This window comes from Erpetoichthys calabaricus, chromosome 1 (genome assembly GCF_900747795.2).
Source record: "Erpetoichthys calabaricus chromosome 1, fErpCal1.3, whole genome shotgun sequence".
Classification (NCBI taxonomy): Eukaryota; Metazoa; Chordata; class Cladistia; order Polypteriformes; family Polypteridae; genus Erpetoichthys; species Erpetoichthys calabaricus.
This window is the reverse complement of record NC_041394.2, coordinates 65,029,740-65,035,933: the sequence shown is the minus strand read 5'-3', so window position 1 is coordinate 65,035,933 and position 6,194 is coordinate 65,029,740.

Genomic DNA, 6,194 nt, shown 5'->3' with positions numbered 1-6,194 from the left:
GTCAAAGTCCTGACCTGAATCCAATTGAGATGCTATGGCGTGACCTTAAAAAGGCGGTTCATGCTAGAAAACCCTCAAATAAAGCTGAATTACAACAATTTTGCAAAGATGAGTGGGCCAAAATTCCTCCAGAGCGCTGTAAAAGACTCATTGCAAGTTATCGCAAACGCTTGATTGCAGTTATTGCTGCTAAGGGTGGCCCAACCAGTTATTAGGTTCAGGGGGCAATTACTTTTTCACACAGGGTCATGTAGGTTTGGATTTTTTTTTCTCCCTAAATAATAAAAACCACCATTTACAAACTGCATTTTGTGTTTACTTGTGTTATATTTGACTAATGGTTAAATGTGTTTGATGATCAGAAACATTTTGTGTGACAAACATGCAAAAGAATAAGAAATCAGGAAGGGGGCAAATAGTTTTTCACACCACTGTACCTTTTGTTATACTAGCAGTCTAACCCAGATTTTAGCTCCATGTAGTGTGAAAAATGTCAGCTTCAGAGATACCCTGGCTTAGTACATTATGTCACAGTTTTCCTTTACCTATTCATATGAATCTAAGCATTCATATATCAATTCATTATCAAATCTGCTAAATAAAACTCAGGTTTTCTGAAGGTCAGAGTCTATTTCAGCAGATTAGACTACAATGCAGGGACCAAACTTGGAAATGGTGTCTGTGTGTTTCTGGGCACATTTATGCACCCACCCACATTCAGTCTTTCAAAGCCAATTTCAGTTGCCAATTGATCTCATAGGGGAGGAAAAAAAGTATGTAGACAGAATATTTTAATTGTAAAAAAAAAACACTAAAAAGAACACTAAACATTATTAAGTATTATTTGAGCAAAGTTTATTATTTATCAACAATACTACTCTTTTTTGTTTAAACAAATTTTCACTAAACAGACAGACATGACTCAACATATTTTTATTACTTTGATGAGACTGGGCATCCTGTTATCACTGAAAGATTTTGTTAAAAATTGTATTATTATATGTTCCATTTCATTATATATGGTCAGCAGGAGAGAGACTGGGAGAATTGATTAAATCATCATCCGACTTGTAACATTTCATAATACATTCATTGTAATAAGATAATTGATTTTTCCGAAGATAATAATCTCATGTCCTTAAACATCCATGTATTTTTTTTACAAAGACTTATACTCAGTTCACAAGCATGAGTGACATGGTTGAACAGTGGTTGGCATCCCTGTTAAAGCACAGCCTCTAGCTTCAAACTGCAGTGTTGAGTTTACACAATCCCCTTATTGTTAATCAGTTTTGGGTTAATGTGTGATTCTTAACTGGTTTGGTATGAGTAAGTGTGGATGTAAATGGAGGTTTGTCCTGCAACCTTTCCCACTCTTGATTTCTGCTAATGATTAGAGAAGCAGCCAAGTTTCAATTTGCATACAGTTTTCCAAAACTGATGTGAAACTTCACTTCACTAGCAATTTCACAAGTTCAAAACACAGAACTCACTAAATAGAGATTTTGGGGGTTTTAAAATAAGTGATACTGATCCATAAAGACTTGTTCAAACTTTTGTGTCCATCTATGTTTATTCTGCAGCTGCTTAATGCAGATAATCGCCTGAATCCAGGTCCAATTAATTCTATTTAAGACAGAGACACAGTGTGTTTTTTTATTTAATTATGACATGTTCTTTGCACAGAGACACAACAAAACACATCATCATACATTTAACTGTGTTTTCTCCAGAAGAAACATTGATATATTCAAAAGCCACTTGATCCCCAATGTTAACGGAGCAACACCCTTTTTTGTTTCTTCATTCCTACAGATGAGGTCTTACATGAGTTATATGCAAGTTTCATTTCTGTTTCAGATGCATCTTTATGATTCAGACCGCTATTATAACTGGCAAGCTAGCTGTCCTTTTACTAGTGCTAACATTAACACACATTTAATGGTTTAAAGCAAATGACTCCACATAATTGGAAATTAGTCTGGTGAGTTTTTTATCAGTAGAGATTTTTATTTAAATACTAAATGATAGGCAGACACATGCAGAATTAATGCATGAAAAAACTTCCAGACAAGAAATAAACACATTTCTTGTTACATACATACAAAAATAAGATAATAAGAAATCTGACAAACAAGATGAAACCATTCAGTTCATCAAGCTCATTTATTTAGTTAGTAGCTAAGCTGTCTCAATATCTCATCAAGGTACTTCTTAAAGGTTCTCCAGATTTCTACTTCCGCTGCATACCTCAGCAGTTCCACATTCCCTGAACTCTTTGTGTAAAGAAGTGCTTTGTCTTCAGTCCTGCACTTCTCCTTAATTTCACTTGTGTCCTTGAATATATGATTCACTCTTAACCTGAAGAATTCTGCTGGAACTACTTTATAGATGTCTTTGAGGATTTTGAAGACCTGGATTAAGTCCCCATGCAGACTCCACTACTCAAGACAAAGCAGGTTTAAATTCAACAACAACAATTTATTTTTTGTATAGCCCAAAAATCACATATGGAATGACCATGTATTTTGACAGCCCCCCAGCCCTGACTCCCTAAAACAACCATTAGAAACAACTCCCAAAAAACCCTTGTTGGGAAAAAATTGATAGAAATATTGTGAAAGGCACAGAGAGGCATTGGAATGCACTTCATTTCCAAGTAGTTTGGGTGTGCAATGGCTGTCAAAAAATGGGGCTAAATATATAATACCAAAAACAGAACATAAAAATTTGTCTTTACAGAGCTAGATGGCCAATCTATCATTGTCATCTCAGAAATACAATACAATAGTACAAAATTTAAGGCAACATGCAAGAACAGATTATACCACTCACTATATACAGAGATATCGGATATGACTTTACAGATTTGTTCAAATACATCAAAAACAAGATAGAAACTAATTAATGTAAATAAAAACAACAATATCTGTCCATCAGCTGATTGCAGAACCACAGTCAGATTGTAGAAAAGGAGTCAGACAAGCCAGATATAGTTAGAGTCCTGCTGACCATGGCCAACTAAATGTCTCACCCTACTGGCCATTCTACAGCTGAATCAGTGCTGGGCCAGCCAATCTGATGACAATACATGTTTTCAAGCTTTGGTCACAAAGTTGCACAGGATAGTACAGAAGGTTTTCCAAGGGGCAGAAACTTTATTGCTGTTCAGGCAGATACAAACACAAGTCTCTTTCAGAGGCGATCCGGCTTTGCAAGGAACAACTGTCAATGCATCGGCCCCAATTCCTGCTCAAAAGAACACAAAGTCTTTTTCATCAAGGGGGTGTGGTGGCTCAGAAGCAGCAGCCGGAGCAGAGGGAGTCTGGGGGAAGAGAGACAGGAAAGTGAGAACACAGGACTGCTGTGGCTCGGTCTTTTAAATGTTCAAAGCCTCATGTAAGGAGCACATCACGCTGCAAGCCAGTATGCCTGCAACTGATCCCACAAAAAGGAGCTGACAAGTGTATTTATTTCACATTGAAAAACTATTTAAAAGGGGGTTTCTGAACGGCAGCCGCATCCCCCTGCAGCAGTAGTCACACCCCCACCCTCAGCTTTGTTCACACCTTAGTGAACTAAGTGATGCACAAATCTGGTCTCTGCCAGGCGAGAGAGGACGTCGGCATTGATGTATGCAGAGCCGGGGCGAGGACGGAGAATACAATTAAATGGCTGCAAGCTTAAGAACCACCTTATAAAACGAGATTATTATCCTTCTGTCTGTAGAGCCATTGAAGAGGAGCGTGATCGGTTACCAAGGTAAACTTACACCCCCACAAATAATAATGGAGCGTTTCCACAGCCCATTGAATCAGCAAACACTCCTTTTCAATAGTCGAGTAATTACTCTCCCTGGGAAGCAGTTTCCTGCCCAAAAATGTGATGGGGTGCTTCTCACAACCTGAGACAGGACAGCACCTAAACTGAACGTACTAGTGTCTGTCTGCAGGATGAACTCCTGAGAGAAGTCTGAGTTTCTCAAAACGGTATTCATGCCACTCTTTCAAGAGATTAACATGCAAAACCTGCACATGCTTGCATCTGCCTGGTATCCTGACTTTGTAATTCACTGGTCCCATACGCTTCAGAATGACAACAGGACTCTATAATTTCACAAGGAACTTATGCGGATCAGAAGGAATCAGAACCAGTACATGATTGCCAGGTTTGAATTCTCAGAGTTTGCTCCACTTATCACAATGGCATTTCTGGGCGTCGTGTTCACGTTGCTGGTGCTCCACAGTGATAGAAGAAAGTTTAGAAATATAATCCTGCAGCAAAACGACCCAGTCTGCAAAGCTAGGGCTGTGAGCATAAGTACTAACTCCCGTACATTCCTCACAAATAACATCCAAAATGCCTAGTGGACGCCTGCCAAACAGCCACTCAAAGGGACTCAATCCCGTGGAAACCTGTGACTACCAGGTGACTGGCCAAGATGTGCACGTGAGCCTTCATCAATACTCTCTTTGCTCAGCCAGGATGACCAGCTGTTCAATCAGACCACCTCTGTACACGATTGGAGATCACCCGATAAAGAAAGCTGCTTTTAACAAGAAAGTGCGGAGTTTTGAAACCGTGGGTGTCACAATCCTTAAAATAGGAGTCACCAGCGGTGTAAGCCTGCTTAAATGCAAACTCCAAGGAGCTGTCGGCTCGCTGCAATCACACAAAATCCATCTGCTAGCTAGAACGATGCCTCCCGGGGGCCATTGCAGCAACCGCCTGCAGCCGCTCGAGAAAATCCAAGGAGTCTCCCCCATTGTGGAGAGATCTGGGTCAATTTCCAGACTGGAACCGTGGTCAACTCTGTTAGCCACCAGCCCCTTCCCTCCCTCCAAAGCTTCTGGGAGAGTCATCGCAGGCGCTTTGAAGTCAGCCAAGACCCTAGGAAATAGGGCATTTATCTTCCCTAGCAGTAAAGGCCAAGGGCAGGAATTGGATATGGCAGTCCAGACTTTAAAGTTTCATCCCTTATATTTCTGTTGAAGCAACACAGTCTTATAGTCCTTAACATCACCATGAACACAACATATGCTTACTTGCTCCATGCCAGAGGAGGGAGTCTCCCGCTGCCAGTCGCGTCTGATCACACAGAGGTCACTACCCAAGTCCAACAAAGCAGGGATCTCACGGCCGGCCAACATGACAGACACCCTGAAACCATCTCTCTTCAGAGACTTAGAGAGGACATCGGAGCAACACACCTCAGCCAAGCCAACCTCCATGGACTGAGCAGGGGAGAGGAGACATGCCCTAGCCAGATGTCTGGTCTGGACAAAGTGGAAGCATCTGCACTCGGACCCAAGAACTCATAATCTCAAATTTTCTCAAGAAGGAGGTTTCGCAAGACCAGCAGGGCATCTCCAGATAAATACGGGGTGACGATGGCAGCCCAGTTTCGTCTGTCCCAATGCATCAACATTGCCATATACTCAAAGCCAAGGAGGAAACCCTCCGTGTCAAACCTTAGGACCCATCTTTGCAAGCAGGTCTCTAGGGAGAACAGTGGGAAGAGGTGGCAGGTCCTCTGGGTCTGGAGGTAAGGGAACGTATTGAGGGTCCAATTGTGCAACACCCCACTCCTGTTACCCCTTGCCAAGCTTGGGTCACAAATTTGCACAGGAGAGTACAGAAGGTTTTACAAGGAGTAGAAACTTTATTGCTGTTCCGGCAGATACAAACACAAGTCTCTTTCAGAGAGGATCCGGCCTCACAAGGAACAGCTATCAAACTTGATACATCAGCCCCAATTCCTGCTCAAAAGAACACAAAGTCTTCTCCATCAAGGGGGTACAGTGGCTCGGAGCAGAACTGCACACAGAACTCCAGATGTGGTATCACTAGGGCATTATGTTGTCTAAGCATAAGATCACTTGATATATGTTCAACAGATTTTACAGAATAATTTAACATTTTATTGCCTTTAAAGATTCTGCATATTGCATAGATGATGGAAATGTTGTGTTAGCATTAAACCCCTAAATCGTTTTCAGAGGTTGCATCCTATAGGACAGTGTCTTCCATGTTGTGTTTATAAATGACATTCCTTTTACCCATGTGTAGCACTTTGCACTATTCTATATTAAACTGCATTTTTCAAGTGTTGCAGAGTTCCTGAAGTTTGTCTACATCTTTTTGATTGTCTTCTGTAGGCTATATCTAATGCCTACACCATCTAGTTTCAAAAT